Genomic DNA, 17,570 nt, shown 5'->3' on the forward strand with positions numbered 1-17,570 from the left:
TATGGGAGAGCTGCCCAGCAGCGCAGATCCCTGCCTGAAATATCAAGAGAAGAAAGACTGCCCTGCTGAGCCCGTGGTCTGCACCACATGAGGGCTGCACTCATGAGAAATGCGCCTTCTGCACATTTTGGGCTTCAAAAACAGAGGATTTTGCTTCTGCACCCATGGATGGTGTTGGGGACTCTAAAGGATCCAAAAGAAACATCAGAAGTTAAAGGACTGCCCTGCTGTTGGACCGATGGAATGCACAGGATTCACTGAAAAGGCTTCACAACAAAAGTACTTTGCCTGATTTAAAGGATAAGAAGTGGACCCCCTGATCAGTAACAGGTAGATAAGTGCTGGTAGGGCTACCTGCAACAGTAGCACCAAGGACAACTCCAGCTGACAAGATTCACCTGTAATTTACTTGGATTGACCAGGTGCATTTTGGGGGTTGCAATCTCAGAAGCTAAGAGGCAAACCAGAGCTTCTGAACCGTTGGCTTGTGCCGTGGACCACTTTCCTGCATCAAGAAACAGTTCAGGAAATAAAAGTAAAAGGGTTACATGGGGGCAACCTGAGCTCTTGACTTTGTTCCGGTCCAGCGCAACCTTTTTTAACCATTTGAGCGCTATTTGCTACTAAGTTCTAGTCTTACTTTTAATTAAAAAAATTCATATGTCAGCTTCCCTACATTGGATTGGTGTCATTTTGGTGTCATTTTCATCATACAAATATGGCCTATATACTATTGTATGTAGTGTCCCACTTATTTACTGGATTGGTGCTTTTAATTGCTTTACATTCTTTACACACCAATCCCCTAAGCTAAGGCTGACTGCTTGTCAGCCAAGTTACAAAGAGTTGAGCAAGGATTAACTTATTGAGACTTAACTGGACCTTATATGTGATTGTAGTGTTATTAATAGCTGTAGGTACCTACCTGAATCTACTAATAAGCCACCTACCAACACCAGCCAATCAACAAAGCACATTTTTTCATGAATATCAATGAATGCACCAAACATGGTAAAAGACATTGCAGCGAACATGCGCACTGGAGAACTTCAGAGGAAGACAAGAAGGGGCAATAAGAGATACAAAAGAAGTCACACCTCAAAGAGTAACAAGGAACCAATGGCGGCAAACTAAAATATAGATGATCGACCTCACTGTGCTGATAGAGACTTGACGAACTCTAAAATTGAAGTGCTCAAGCTTGGTTAGACGTTCTGCCCAAGTACAGACTTTAATTATTTCCAAATCAGGAGAGATGTATACAAATTTATAAAGAAACTTAAGTTGTTGAAGGTTCACATGTTAAGTGAATATAAAAAAGCAAGGATAAGGCCTGAGTCTACAGATCAACTGACATTTTGACAGGTGAAGATGTTCAGGCGCTAATTTCACTACAAAACTTGGAGGAACTGTCACCACAGGGCCCTGAATAAGGGGCAAACAATGTAGCCAATCTACTGGAATTTGCAGGAATGCAACCAAGAGGCGGGTCTAATAACTTCAAAGTAGGCCCTGCTATGAAGAACTCTGCGAAGTGGTAAAAACTCCATAGAGTTCTGCGAGTGGGCAGAGTTGCTTGCTGCACCTGTTTGCGTGACATTTCCGTCATATGGTCAGAGATCTGCTCTCCCCACGCAGCTCCGCTGTCAAGCGCCTCTTCTGCCTTCCTCTGGTGCCCGTGCCCCTCTCCCTGCCTTTTCTGCCTGCTGTCTCCGTTGCTGACTTCAGCCTGCTGCCTTCGTTTCTGCCCTCTGACTGCTGTCTCTGTTGCTGCCCTCTGCCTGCTGTCTTCGGTCATGCCCTCTGCCTTTTGCCCTGTTTCCTGCCTCTGCCTTCTGCCCCTTTCCTGCACCCTACCTGGCTGAAAACCCACTCTATTTCTGTCTCCCCTCTATTCGCGCCCGCCGCTGCCCCTCTGCCGCTGTTGGTTTCCTGCCTCCCACTTTCACGCCTCCCAGCTGCGCTTCCGCCCCCTCCCCTACTTAATGGTGGCCAGGCGCAGCGGCCGTGCCGCTGGAGCACCAAGGGTGCACCAAAGGCAAACACTTCTGCGCCCGTCTCAGACCCGACCGTGACCAGCGTCAGGGACCCTGGTTCTCCGGACATTCTCTGCTACAACCCCACCGACCTCCTCTCACTCAACCCCAGAAGAAACGACAACTGCCAGAGATTGACACCGAACACCACCCAGGGCCAGTTCTCCTGCAGACACTGGCGAAAATCCTTCACCATCAACAGCTCCCCCATGACCGCTGAACCCACGACGGACTCCCGCACCACCAAAACCCTGATGTGCATTCTCCTCAACGTGCGCTCTCTCCACAGACACGCAATGGAGATCTGGGACCTGCTCGACACTATCTCGCCAGACATCGCCTTCTTCACGGAAACATGGACAAACGCCACCTCCACCCTGGACATCGCCACCACCATCCCGGATGGATACAAGATCCAAAGAAAGGACTGCCCCCACCGCCTAGGAGAAGGACTCGCCATCGCACACAAGAGCTTCCAATGACTCGCCACCTCCAGCACGAGAGACCCCCTCTCCAACACAGAGCACCTCCAGTTCCAGATCCAAACCAGCCCCAGAACCACGATAAGCTGGACCCTCCTCTACAGACCCCCCGGGCCTCGCACCTCTTCCATCACCACCACAACCGACCTTGTCGCACCCCATGCCACCGCCTTCACGGACTACATACTCATCGGAGACCTGAACTTCCACCTCGACAACCGCAGGGACCCCGACTCCGCCACCCTCCTCGACAACCTCACCAACCTCGGACTGAAGCAGCTTGTCACCACCCCTACCCACAAAGCTGGAAACACACTCGACCCCATATTCGCGGGTGGGACTAACATCCGCTTCAGCCACACAACACAGCCCCTCTGGACAGACCACCACTGCATACCCTTCACCTTCAATGCCACCACCGCACCCAGACCCGACCCATGCCTGCCACGAAGGAATTGGAGCAAGATCACAGAGGAACTCCTCAACGCCACCCTCCCCCATGACCCCCCTCTGATACGACCAATGCCAACTCTGCATAATAAGTACTACACCACTGGATCTTCAGCTGCCAGGCTTGCACCCCTCCACCACCCCATCAATCAACGCCCGGCAAAGGCAGCCTGGTTCACCACTGACCTCCAAGAAGCCAGACGCTCCTGCAGATGTCTTGAGAAACTCCGGTGGAACTAGAAAACCACCGAAGACCACAACAGCTATAGGAACACCACAAATGAATACCACCAGCGTATAAGAACCACCAAAAAGACCTTTGTCATGAACAGAAACCACACCAACGCCAGCAATGCAAAGGAACTATTCAACATCATACAGCAGTTCACTAAACCCCCCAGTGAACCCATGGACGTCCCTCCATCCCAGGACCTCTGCAACAAGCTCAGCTCCTACTTCTACATGAAAATCAAGGCCCTTTACTCCAACTTCAGCGAACCGACTCCCAACACCACCACCCTAAACACCACAGACAACCGCCCGATCATCACCACCTGGAAACCTGCTACCACTGAAGACACCTTGAGGACCATGAAGAACACCCACTCAGAAGCTCCCACAGACCCCTGCCCACCGCACATCTACCACAGAGCCGCTGCTGCCATAGCACCCAAGATAAGCCAGACCATGAACACTTTCCTCGAATCCGGCATCTTCCCTGATGACTGGAAGCGGGCAGAAGTCAAGCCCCTCCTCAAGAAACCCTTGGCCGACCCAACAGACCTGAAAAACTACAGACCCATCTCTCTCCTTCCTTTCACAGCCAAATTCACCAAGGGATTCACCAACGCCCAGCTGACCACCTTCACAGAAGAGAACGCCATCCTAGACTCCTCACAGTCCATATTTCACAGCAACCACAGCACAGAGACCGCCCTCCTCGCCGCCACCGATGACATCCACATGCTACTCGACCAGGGTCACACCGCGGCCCTCATCCTACTAGACCACTCCGCAGCCTTCGATACCATCTTACATCACACCCTCACAGCCAAACTCCATGACGCCGGAATACGAGGAACTGCCCTTGACTGGATCCGCTCCTTTCCCTTCTCTTTTCTGGAAGAACCCAAAGGATCAGACTCCCTCCCTTCCTTTCTGAACCTGAGGAGATCAACTGTGGAGTACCCCCAGGATCCTCGCTCAGCCCTACGCTTTTCAACATCTACATGGCCCCCCTCGCCGCCATCGTCAGACAGCATGGGCTCAACATAGTATCTTATGCCGAGGACACCCAGCTCATCAACTCTCTCACGAAGACACCCGAAGACACCAGACTTTGCTTCCAAGAAGGAATGAAAGGCGTTGCAGCCTGGATGAGCAACAGCTGCCTAAAGCTGAACTCAGAGAAGACCGAGGTCCTTGTACTTGGACCCTCCCACACACCATGGGACAGGACCTGGTGGCCCCCTGCTCTCGGAAACCTACCCACGCCAGAACCTCAGCATCATCCTAGACTTCTCCCTCACCATGACCCACCAGATCAAAGTTGTCGCCTCAACTTGCATCAACTCCCTCCGCATCCTTCGAAAGACCTTTAAGTGGATCCCCCACCAATGTAGAAAGACTGTCACCCACACACTAGTAACAAGCAGACTGGACTATGGCAATGCCCTCTATGCCGGAATCAACAAAACCCTGCTACACAAGCTCTAAAACGTCCAGAACACTGCGGCCAGACTCATCCTTGGAACCCCACGACACAAGTACATGACCCCACATCTACGAGACCTCCACTGTTTCCCCCTCGAAAAGACGGTAACCTTCAAGCTACTCACCCATTCCTACAAATCCCTCCACAACATCGGGCCCAAATACCTCAATGAAAGAGTCTACTTCCACGAACCCAAGAGGAACCTCTGCTCCACCAACCTCACCCTGGCAGAGACCCCACGCATCCACAGAACCAGAACAGGTGGCATAGCCTTCTCCTACATCGCAGTAAATACCGGGAATGAGCTCCCAGTCATCATCAGACGCTCCCCCAATCTGAACACCTTCGGGAAGAGACTCAAGACCTGGCTCTTTGACTGACCCAGAGTTCCACCCCCCCACCGCCTTGGGACCCTCACGGGTGAGTAGCTGCTTCACAAACCCATGATTGATTGATTGATCATATGTAATGCGCACTGTGTTCTTGTGCTGGAAATCGCACGTGAATGTCACCATGCATTTCGCACGGGCGTAACAAACTTGGTTTTTTGCTCTGTTAATGGTGAAGGGCCTATTTTTCAATCCCTGCTTACTCTTCTTAATCCTACCCCCTCAAAACCTACATACCCCTAATTTTGTACTATAACCTTACCCAGTGTCTTTGTGTTTTTGTATTTTACATTCTTTCTAATTCTTTCTGTGTTTTTGCATGACATTTGTACTTTTTTATTTTTTTGCTTTACTTTCTTAATTTTTCCTTCCTTCCTTCTTTTTCCTTCTTGTTTCTGATTTCTTCTCTTCCCTTGACCCAACGCCATGGCAGAGCAGGGGAGCGGCAGCACCAGGCCCCCCCAAACCAACACCGGCCTCAGACGTCTACCTTGCAGTAGGCCTCTCCGCGAAGGGGCGCAGCTCTGTGAATTATTCATGGGGTGGAAGTGGCAGCATTAGTTTATTATTTGCAGTGCCTCCTCCCCTCCACCCTACCAGCAGGCGGCAGGCCTGATAGCGGGTACGCCCTCCGGGAGCACAAGCAGCACTGGGAGAGTGTGCATCGCACTGTGCACTGCTGCTCTAGGATCCGTCGCACCCAACAACAGCTGATGCATCGGTGGGCGGACATCCTGGATAGAGACCAGGATCTGCTCAACCTGCTGGGTGTGGAGGTTGGGGGGCTTGGTTAGTAATGATTATTTATTTGTTGTGTTCTATCTATGCTAACATTGTTTTCCCAAATAACAAGCATGCTGCCCACACTAAGGTAAATTAAGTTTATGTTACTATTATTATGTGATCATCCTAGAGTGTACAGGTGCTTGACGGCTCTACCTAATCCTACTCGTTGGAGCTAATTTTGACTGTTTTGTTAAGAAGTCATGCAGAGAATCCTCTGTCATGTCACTGAGATAGTGGTAGTTATTGGTAATAGTGAGCTAGTGTGTTCTTCTCTCACTTCTCTGTGCCTTTATTTTTTGCATCTGGTACAGTACCAACTCCCAACCCCAAGTGATTTCCTTGTGATGTGTAGTAAGTACCTAGTGACTATGCATGCATTAGTATGTATGCATTGAAAGAAAATGCCGACTGAGGGGAACTGTCAAAGGTTGAGGGTTCGAGAATGAGATGAGAAGCAAAGATTATTCATTAAAATGTATTAGCAGTTCCAAAATGTAGCTTAGGAAATTCTGAATAGGCTTATGAAATAAGGGAATAGGTCCACAATACTAATAGGAGAGGATGTCTGATTTATACAAGTTAAATCAAATCTTACTGCATTTGCCTCTCCTTGTCAAAATATGTGTGGTGAGAATAACTGTACCAGTAATTGTTTTCTATTTTATTTTGTTTATTTCCTACATCAGCATCCAGGGACAGGAGGGATCTGGCTAATGCCACCACTGAGGCGCCGGAGAGTGAGGGAACAAGAGGTGCCACCACGCGTGCCAATGGCTCTGCTGGACCCAATAAGTCTTCTTTTTAATATTATTCTTTCCCTATATTGGTTTGTTTACCGCTCCACATATAATTTGTTTTCCCTTTTTACTGTGCCTGTCTCCTAATTTATTTCCAACTCCATTTTGATCTATTTCCTAAATCCTTCTTATTCCTACATTATCCTATTTATTACTTACTTTCTCTATATTTCAAGTTTCTGTACTTGACTTCAAAACTATGTGTACTAGTCTGTAGTTTCCATTTTCTTCTTCTTTGTCAGTAATCTTTCCCTCTCCCCTTATAGACTGCTGGTACAATAAGACTCAGAGAACCCGTATTAGGTCAGGTACTCTACTGTGAATATTGCATGTCCAGTCAAGGTATTCTACGCATGTTTGTTGAGAAGGCTTTCTTTTTCTTTCTCTTGCTCAAATAATACTGTAAAACACCTCAGATTCATTATAACTCTACCCCTCCATTACAAAAAGGTTTGACTACCTGGCTTTTCAATGACTGCCAACCAACAAACTGCCCAACGTTTTGAATTTTTAAAAGAAGATAAAGATACTGTAACCAAACTGTAGTGATGTTTTGTTTAATGGTTGTATGTTGCTTAAAAACAATAGGGGGAGGCATATCTGGCATCTAAAATGATAAATGTGTAATGTTTTTTCTAGCTGCACAAACCACCAGTGGTGTGGATAGTGCCAAAAGAGGGGGCATGGCTGCAGAGGTCAGCACTGATGGGGGAGTACCAGTGGCAGCAGGGGCAGGCAGTATTAAGTCACATTTATTGACAAATAGTAATATACTCACTGTGAGGGCATTGACTGACTCTTGAACAACACCCCGCTTTAGTAGATACAGTGGGTGTTAAGTAGTTATGTCTTCTTCTATATGCAACTCAGCGGACAAAGGTTCATAAATGAACTTCAAGAATGACGGGTTGATGGGAAAGGCAGGCAGACAGTAACTGACTCTAATTATTGCTGAATGACCAGACAACTCTAGAGCATATGGAAAAAATTTACTAGCCCGGCCACAATTTCTATGAAATAATGCAGTCAAACCCCTACCCATCCTAAACATAGTAGTGCATGCAGAGTAACACCTGTTCAGGATTTGAAGTTGGTTCTGTCGGAACCTGGACCTTATGGCCAACTCATGGGGGGAAGCCAAGGCTTCAGGCCACTCATTATCCATTAGGCCGTCAAGGTCTCGCTCTCACCACTCTCGCAATTACGTTAAGAAATTAGGAGAATTGTTAAGCAGTTTATAATAGGTAAGGGAGGTCACCCGTCTGGGCATGTGATTGGTCAATAGTCTGTTTTCCAGTGGTGATGATTAAGGAAGCTCCTCACACTTTGGGAAAGCCTTTTGCAGAGCACAAGGTATCTGCAAATAGCAATAGGTTTCAGTGGGAGACAGTTGGTAATCATTCTGCAGATCAGCAAATGAGATCACCCCACCTTGCACCCAGAGATCTCCCACTCTGGACATGCCTATTTGATCCCACATGTCAAAGCCATAGTTGGTCCCCAGGGTTTCCAGCTGAACAGTGTCCCAGAGGGGCGTGGCCTGTGTAAGCCTACCATGCCAACCCTAAGCATGTACTGTCATGTCAGATGGGGAACATGACTGCAGTGGGGTTCGGCAAAGACGCAGCATGTTTCCCCACTTAAACGGCCCTGAGATATCCCCCAGGTTGCATGATCTGCCTGTACAGGAGTTATGCTAGGGCCTACATTGGGAGATGGACCCAGTGATTACTGACAGTAAGCTGTGCCGCCCAGTAATTTTATTGTACATCAGGTAGAGCTATGCTCCCATCATACCAGCCTCTCGTAGGTGTTTTGGTGGTAATTCGCACCGGTCCTCCACCCCTGAGAAGTGTGTGCGAACTGTGCTTTTGATCTTCTGAAAATAGGATGTGGGGACTGGATATGGCTTATTTTAGAGTGCATAAGAAATTGGGCTATAGCCATTATTTTAAATAGAGCAGCTTTCTCTAGGAGCAATAGGGGTAGGGTCCTCCAATGTTGGACATCCGACTGCAGGCATTTTAGTGAGGGCATCAGGTTGTGAGAATAAAATATGTCTGGGTCCATGGTGACATAGATTCCCAGGTAACGAACACCCTCCTTGACAATCTGAGCTTCACAGTCAGTAGTGAGGTGCAGCACCCTACCATGAAGCAGATAAATTGTGGATTTATTCCAGTTAATGGTATAGCCAGAATAATGGCAGCACAGTGTAAGGCTATGGAGGATTCTATCAAGAGTGTGGCTCGGGTCTGAGACAAAGAGAATATCATTGGAGTAGAGGGAAATTCTATCCTGCCAGTCTTCCTCCAATCAGAGCCCCCAAATCAGGGACTCACTCCTAATGCATCAGCCAGAGACTCCAGAATCAGGGCAAAGATCAGGGGGAGAGCGGGAAACCCTGTCTTGTCCCTCATTAAAGTTGGAACACTGGGGAGGTAGCCCTGTGCACCATGACTTGGGCCAGGGGACCCATATAGTGGAGCAGTATCTATGCCAGAAAACGTGAAGCAAAGCCCATTTTGTTCAGGACTTCAAACATGTATGGCCACTCGATCATATCAAATGCCATATGGGCATCAAGCAAACTCCCCAGGGCATCTTCATGTATTTGAGCTGCAAAGCCAAGGACTCCATGCAGTCAACGTAAATTAAGTGAGGTACTGTGTCCAGGCATAAATATCAACTGGCCCAAATGGACCAGCATCTTGAGCACCCTGACCAGCTGGGAGGCTAGTATCTTTACTAAGCTCACACGGTGTATAGGGTAGCGAAACCAACAAAGAACCTGAAATGTAAGGTAGGTGAAAGGTGGGGGCAGTTCAGGTGTTTTGGATGAGAACCCTCACTCACCCAAGAGTGACATGCTTCATCATTGGGTCCTTCCACACACTGGGGCCGCAAGGTACCCACTGTGGGCTACAACTTCCCAAAAGGAAAGGAGCTGGATTGTTTTATGTGGCACGTCAATGTCCTAATACCTCCGGGGTAGACTGAGGGGCAGAGTGCAAATGAAAAAGTGAGTTAAATCTTTCTCAATAGGAGCAAAACAACTTTATTAATATGCCCTAGGGGATAGATAATAAAAGCACAGTGAGACAGGGTAATGGATGTTCACCCTGAATGAAGTTGTTCCAGGCATTCTTCAGGACCAATATTTTGAGTCAATCTGCTAAAAAAGTGTATTAAAATCATACAAAATATAGAATGTCAAAAATACTCAGGCCTGTACTCGTGACCAACAGTGCGCAGTGGCACCAAATTCTCATGTGGGTCAGGTAGCCCCTAAGAAGATAAGTAAGTTTCGACTACCATCAACTGAGTTTCTCTGCACGTAGAGCTCTTACATGTAGGCATCCTCGCTTTCCGGAAACTCTGGTGGGAGCTAGTATCTTTACCTGGAGTTTTGCCTCCATGTTCAAGTCAAGTCAAGTCAAGGAAAGCTTTATTCGGCTGCTTTTTAAAACAGACATAAAAGCACATAAAAATCATAAACATTTCATATTATAGTACAAAATATTAAAAACAATAGACATATCACAAGCTATACAATGTGAAAATATTTACAGCAAATTTTCTAAAACAAGAGCACATGCCCGCAGGAAGAGGATGCCCAAATTACAATTCATCAGTTACACAACATTTCCTTTGTTGAAGCACCTTCTTTAAAAACATAGCTAATCTCCATGCTGTGTGCTCATCTTCCAGTAGCTGGAGTAAAATAAAGGCTGGGCGACACTGCCTCAACCCTCGATTTGGATAAAAGTGGAATTATCGAAACTTTCCTTGGCTCGATATAAAACTTACAAAACAGGAATAAGTGACTAAGGACAGGATTGTTCGGAACTTTTGTCACAGGGACACAGTGGTAACACATGGGACCAGTCAATCAATTTTGGAAATGAAACTAATCTATGGACATTACCCAGTCTAAGTCTAGTTAAAAGGAGTATGTCAAAGGCCCCCGGTACAAAGGTTAGGTAAGGCTCCTTCCCTGGGGTAGTACGTAACAGCTGATGTTGCCTCACACTTATTTTGGAAATTTCCCCTGCCATTCTGATAGAATCCAATAATTGGAGGCCCTCTTTCTTTAAGATCTTTCTGGTTATCGCCAACATAGAACTTGGATTTGAAAAATATTCCAGATGACCCAGGTCATTCATAAAGTCACAAACACATTTAATCCAGGGAATCTTAAAAGCCCCTTCCAACCTTAAGCTGTCTTGCAGGATCTCCCTATTTAACTTAACCTGGTCTTTGCACCAAATCCTGTGCCACAGGAGTATAGGCTCTAGTTTAAGAAGATCGGCAATGTAGGGAAGGCCCAGCTCCTCGTGGCAGACATAAGAGGAGGTACTGGGAGGTACTGAGAGAATATACCTTAAGAAAGCATTTTCTACAGTTTGTAATGGAAGAGTGTTTACAAAACGCCACACCCCTGCCCCATAAACTGCCATGGTGATACACTTGGCCTTGTATATCTGCAAGAGTTCTAAGGGTGGTTTCCTGCCTAGCTTTTTGGCAAAGGTTACTAGGGCTGTTGTTGATCTATAAATGACAATTTTTTGGCAGAGGTAGTTTGAGCCCATGAGTCCTGCTGATTAAATAAAATACCTAAGTAGGAAAAACTTCTAGTTGAGGCTAACTTCTTCCCATCAACAAACATTTCGCGTGTCCTCTGTGTCCCTTGGCCATATCTCATGACGAAGGTCTTGGAGGTATTTATATTTAGACCAAGATCCTTCATAAAGTCACTAAAGATCTCCAAAACCCTCTGAAGGCCGTTTTGAGTGTGTGCCATTAGCACAGCATCATCCGTGTAAAGAAGTGCGAGTATCGGTCGACCTCCAGCTTGGGGAAAATCTTTGCCTTTCGAGAGTAGCGCTTCTCCTAGTCCATTAATATAAAGATTAAAAAGGAAGGGGGCCAGCACGCAGCCTCGTCTGACCCCTCTCCTGAAGGGAAAAGCCTTAGTGCACTCACCACCCAGGCCCTATCGCACGCTTGCAGTAGCACCACTGTACAAGCGTCTTAAGAAAGCAATAATATGGGGACCAACCCCAACTGCCTCAAGGACCTCCCACAGCCTATTGTGTCTTACGGAGTCAAAGGCCACAGTGAGGTCCACAAATGCCAGGAACAGACTACCTTTCTTTGCTCTTATATATTTGCCTGCCAAGATGTCTAAATTTAGGCTTTGTTCTGTTGTACCAAGCCCAGCACGAAAGCCATACTGTAGGTCAGATAGGATCTGGGTATCCTCTGCCCAGTGTTGTAGGTGCTCCAGAATAACCCGCCCGGCCACTTTGACCAAGGAGTCCCACAAGGTGATCGGTCTGTAGCATCCCGGGTCATGACTTTAGAAATTGGAAAAATAATTGATTCCACCCAAGTCTTGGGGAATGTTGACTTGACACTAATAATAATAATAATAATAACGGTAAAAGCGCAAACAGCTACCTCAAGCAGAGGTGTCCCTGCGCTAAAGCAAGACAGAAGTGTGTGCAACAAGAACTCCTCACGTTAACCTAGTCCTTCGGTTCTAGGCTAAAAAGCCAGGTTTTCAGTGCTTTCCTGAAAGGTGGCTCAGATTCTATCTGTCGCAAGTAGTTAGGCAAGGCATTCCAAAGCTTAGTAGCCACAACCATGAAGGATCTCCCTCCAATCCGCGCTTTCTTGAACCTCGGAACGCATAATAGGTTCAAGGAATTTGATCTCAGGAGCCTATTCTGTTTATAGCTACATAAGCGCCGTTTCAAATTGCTCGGACATTTACCATGTAAGGAGCGGAAAGCAAATGTCAGGGCCTTAAATTCAATTCTCCTGGCCACGGGCAATCAGTGGAGCATCTTAATGTGCGGAGAGATATGATGGCGGTAGAGTACTCGCCTAATCATTCTCGCAGCCGCATTTTGGACCATTTGCAGTCTTTTAATCAAATATGCAGGTAAGCCTACATATAAACTGTTCGCGTAGTCCAATCTAGCCGTCACCGTGGCATGTATAACGACTCGACGACAGACCTCAGGTAGTAAATGGATGAATTTCCGTAGGCTTTTCAGTTTGCCAAAACATGTTGAAGACACCTGCATGATCTGAGCTGAAAGTGAGAGATCCGTCTCCCATTTGACCCCCAAATTCTGAGCAGAGTTTGCCGGGGTGGATGGAGGACCCATTTCCTGCGGCCACCATAGGTCTGCAGGCAGCAGGAGAGTATTTCCAAAAAGTAGTACCTCCGTTTTCTCGGCGTTAAGCTTCAATTTGTTATTATTCATCCATAAGGAGATATCTGTCAAGCAACCCTTAAAGTTCTTAAAGGCATTGTCCGCTTGTTCTTTAAAAGAGAACACCAACTGGGTGTCTTTGGCGCAAGATATCGCCTTCACACCCCAATTGGCTATGAGTGAAAACAGCGGGGCCAGATAGATATTAAAAAGGAGCGGGCTGAGTGCTGATCCCTGAGGGACTCCACACCAGATCTGCTTGCGTTTAGATTTGTGTGCTTGCAGGGCAATCTGTTGTGTCCGGTTGGAGAGAAATTAATTCAGCCATCTCAAAACCAGCCCCCCCCAAGCCAATATCCTTGAGTCTATGCAGCAGTATTGCATGGTCCACCGTGTCGAATGCAGCGGACAGGTCTAGGAGCACCAGCATCGCTGATGCCCCTGCGTCTACCGTCATTCTTATTGATTCTGATACCTCCAAGAGGGCCGTTTCGGTACTAAAACTCGGTCTGAACCCAGATTGGGTATCATGCAAGATGCCAAATTCCTCAACATACAAGGATAGCTGACTTTGTACCCACTTCTCCAGCATTTTTGCGGGGCTGGGAGAAGAGAGATTGGGCGATAATTGCTCAAGTCGCCAGGCACTATATTAAGTTTTTTCCTGAGGGGCAGAACAATGGCGTGTTTCCACGACTCAGGGAAGGTGCCAGTTGTTAGGGAAGTGTTCCAAATGTGGATCAGCATCTTTACTGCAGAATGAGCCACTACCTTACAGAGTTTCGGGGGGCAGGGATTCTCTGGTGATCAAGATTTGCAGCTAAGAATTAGAACCATTCCGTCTTGCAACGTAATCGGAGAAAATTCGCTGAGCGAGGCTTGTGGATGGTTATTCTCAGTCGTATCAGTTTTAGTTGTTGCAACATAATCCGTGAAGGCGTTGTGGGGATGATTCAAATTTTATTATCAAAGAAGTCGGCAATATTCTCATATAGTGAGGAAGAGGATTGGACTTCAGTTTGTAGTTCTTGAGGCTTAAGGAAGGCATTCACAACCTTGAATAATTCCCTACTTGAGTTCTCAGCTGACTTAATGCTCTTTGCTATGTACTCTCTTCTTGCCGTTTTTATACTTTTGTGTAGCTCTTTAAGGGCTTTCTTGTATGTAGCTTTAGCTATCTCGCCATGGTAAGGGCGCCACTGGCCTTTCTAGGCATTTACATCTACTTTTGTCCAGTTTGAGGGCTTTAAAAAACCACGGGGCCGAGGACAGTTGCCTCCGTGATTTAGTGAGTCTGGACGGAGCCACAGTATCTATTGCCATAGAGATCCAGTTGTGAAATGCCAGAGCATCTATATTAGGGTCATACGTACATGGAGGTAGGCTCTCCTGTAGTTCCGGTCCTACATTTTCTAACAAAATCTTCTTCCAGTTCCTAGCGTTAATGACTTGGGTTAATATGGGACCCCATAAAGAAATGTTGGATTTAAACAAGTCGACTAGAACACCATCGGGTCCCGGGGCCTTGCCACCCAGTCTGAATGTTACTGCTCTGGTCACCTCTTCTAGAGTGATTTGCAGATCAGGCTGATCATTATTGTTTAAGAGAGTGTCAGTCAATTGCAGCTCTGGGTTTCCTTGATCATTATACACCTTAGCAACGTGATTGGTCCATGTTTCTTCAGATATGGCTATTTCTATAGAGGGGCCATCACTAGATGAAAGGAAAGGGGCCCTCAGTACCTTCCAGAATGCAACACTATCTTTCGCCTGGGCAGCAGAATGGAGGGAGTCTCATGCTTCGTTTCGCAGTGTACGCTTCCTCTCTGTGACAGCCCATATGTATTCCAATCTAGCCTGTCTGACTCTATTTGGAGTTTTGGGCTGCTTATGCAATTCTTTTTTCAAGTTGGTGTGGGCGTTCGTACATTTCTTGTCAAACCACCCTGGGTTTTTGATTTTATTACGTTGTTGAACCGTCAGGAAGCTCTGAACCTCCTTTGAAATATCCTGAAAGGAGTGCACAATACTAGCATCAGAAACTGAGTCGCTCAAGCAGGTATCAAGTTCAGATTTACAGTTCAAAATCACTTGTTTAGTCAATACATCAGTGTCCACGTTTGCCCACCGTAGGGTGTAACCATTCGTTTTATTCAAAAAGAGATTCCCCACTACTTGGATAAACGAATTGGGCTTCTTGGGTCTGTGCATGGGCAGCTTAATCAATAAACATAAAGGAAATGGAGGGAGTCTCATGCTTCGTTTCGCAGTGTACGCTTCCTCTCTGTGACAGCCCATATGTATTCCAATCTAGCCTGTCTGACTCTATTTGGAGATTTTGGCTGCTTATGCAATTCTTTTTTCAAGTTGGTGTGGGCGTTCGTACATTTCTTGTCAAACCACCCTTGGTTTTTGATTTTAGTACGTTGTTGAACCGTCAGGAAGCTCTGAACCTCCTTTGAAATATCCTGAAAGGAGTGCACAATACTAGCATCAGAAACTGAGTCGCTCAAGCAGGTATCAAGTTCAGATTTACAGTTCAAAATCACTTGTTTAGTCAATACATCAGTGTCCACGTTTGCCCACCGTAGGGTGTAACCATTCGTTTTATTCAAAAAGAGATTCCCCACTACTTGGATAAACGAATTGGGCTTCTTGGGTCTGTGCATGGGCAGCTTAATCAATAAACATAAAGGAAATGGAGGGAGTCTCATGCTTCGCTTCGCAGTGTACGCTTCCTCTCTGTGACAGCCCATATGTATTCCAATCTAGCCTGTCTGACTCTATTTGGAGATTTTGGCTGCTTATGCAATTCTTTTTTCAAGTTGGTGTGGGCGTTCGTACATTTCTTGTCAAACCACCCTTGGTTTTTGATTTTAGTACGTTGTTGAACCGTCAGGAAGCTCTGAACCTCCTTTGAAATATCCTGAAAGGAGTGCACAATACTAGCATCAGAAACTGAGTCGCTCAAGCAGGTATCAAGTTCAGATTTACAGTTCAAAATCACTTGTTTAGTCAATACATCAGTGTCCACGTTTGCCCACCGTAGGGTGTAACCATTCGTTTTATTCAAAAAGAGATTCCCCACTACTTGGATAAACGAATTGGGCTTCTTGGGTCTGTGCATGGGCAGCCTAATCAATAAACATAAAGGAAAATTATCACTCAAACAGTTATTCCCCACTGTGAAGGAAAGCACCCTATGTGCATATGTGCGTGAAACTAGTATAAAATCTATGGTGAAGGCTAGCCCTCTCCCATTAAAAGTATGAGGCATGCGTACTGGGGTAGCTAACAGCTCGTTAACGAAACCAAGTTCACTGGTAAAAGTGAGCTCATTAAACAAAGCCCCTACCCTTATATGACAGAAGTGGGTACTATGCTCCCCTTCGTTGGCCAAGCCGCACATTCTATTATCTGCATAATTACATAGGGCGCAATTAAATTCCCCCATTATCATTGTATCCTTTGTACTCCCATTGCAAATAGCATTTAGAGTCCCACTTGATTATTTACCACTGTTCCAAGTTCATCAAAGGGAGTATTGTTGTAGAGGTTTATCAAATTGATGTGATGAGATGCATTTAATGTAAATTCAATTATGTGATAGTAGCAATCCCCCCCGTGGAAATCTATTTTATTTGCTGTCAGCTTATTTGATATGTATGTACAGATACCACCCTTCGGTCTGCCCCCCAGATCCTTCACTGCCTGGGTATTAAAGGTCATAAAACCGTTTATATGGAGTGGATCTATTGCCCAGGTTTCCAGTAAACATAGAAAATCAATATTCACTATAGTTTCACACTAAACTGGGTTCTGTGGCTTAGAGCGTAACTCTGAAATATTCCATGACATGACGGAACAGGTGGAACTATCCAAATTAAGCAAGGGCCCAGTTGGAGTCCGTGTAGGGGTAGTATAGTGATCTGTACTAGATGGCACAGGCAATCTAGTGGTGCACTGAGGTTATTCCAGAAAAGGGGTCGAACTCGCGGTGCAATCTCCCATCACCGCAGGTTCGTTTGTGCACAGCAAGGGTAGGACCCTTCCCATCTCTATTTGGTTATACACCATTAGTCAAAAATGGGTCTAGTTGGTTCGTGACATTACCATCTCCCGATTCTCCATCCCTATCAGTGGGGAGCGTCAGTCAGTCGACATCTTCTAAAGACTAAAGAGGGTCAAAAAAGCTATGTACTGGGAGCATCAAATATGTGCTGTAATAAGCCCATGGTATTTCCTTCTTCTGGAAAGTGCTGTGGTGCCCCTAGTGGGTTGACAGAAAAAGCCCAGGGGCACTACACTTATCCCTCTGCTTCTAACCAGCCAGTTACCCACCCTGTCCAACATGGTTTTAACCAGGGTTGGGGACCTGAACGATAGCACTACACAGTCTCCAGGCAACAACTTACTAGAACTTCCAACCCAGGAGATTCGGCGCGCCATCTTGAACTCAGAAAACAACATGTTAGTTATTCCTGTCTTTGTACTGAGAAAGTGTAACAATTTATTTTTCAGGGTTGGCCAGTGCTCATGCTCTCCACTAGGCAGTAAGGGTACGTTGGTCAAAACCACAGTGTGTGGGGTAGCTTCCGGGGGAGGTGCAGCTGTCTAGGTTCCGATACATTACCCCTGTCCAAGTTATGAGAGGCGCATCTATCAGGGATCAACCCCCAGAGCTTGTTT

This window comes from Triturus cristatus, chromosome 1_2, assembly GCF_964204655.1.
Source record: "Triturus cristatus chromosome 1_2, aTriCri1.1, whole genome shotgun sequence".
Lineage (NCBI taxonomy): Eukaryota > Metazoa > Chordata > Amphibia > Caudata > Salamandridae > Triturus > Triturus cristatus.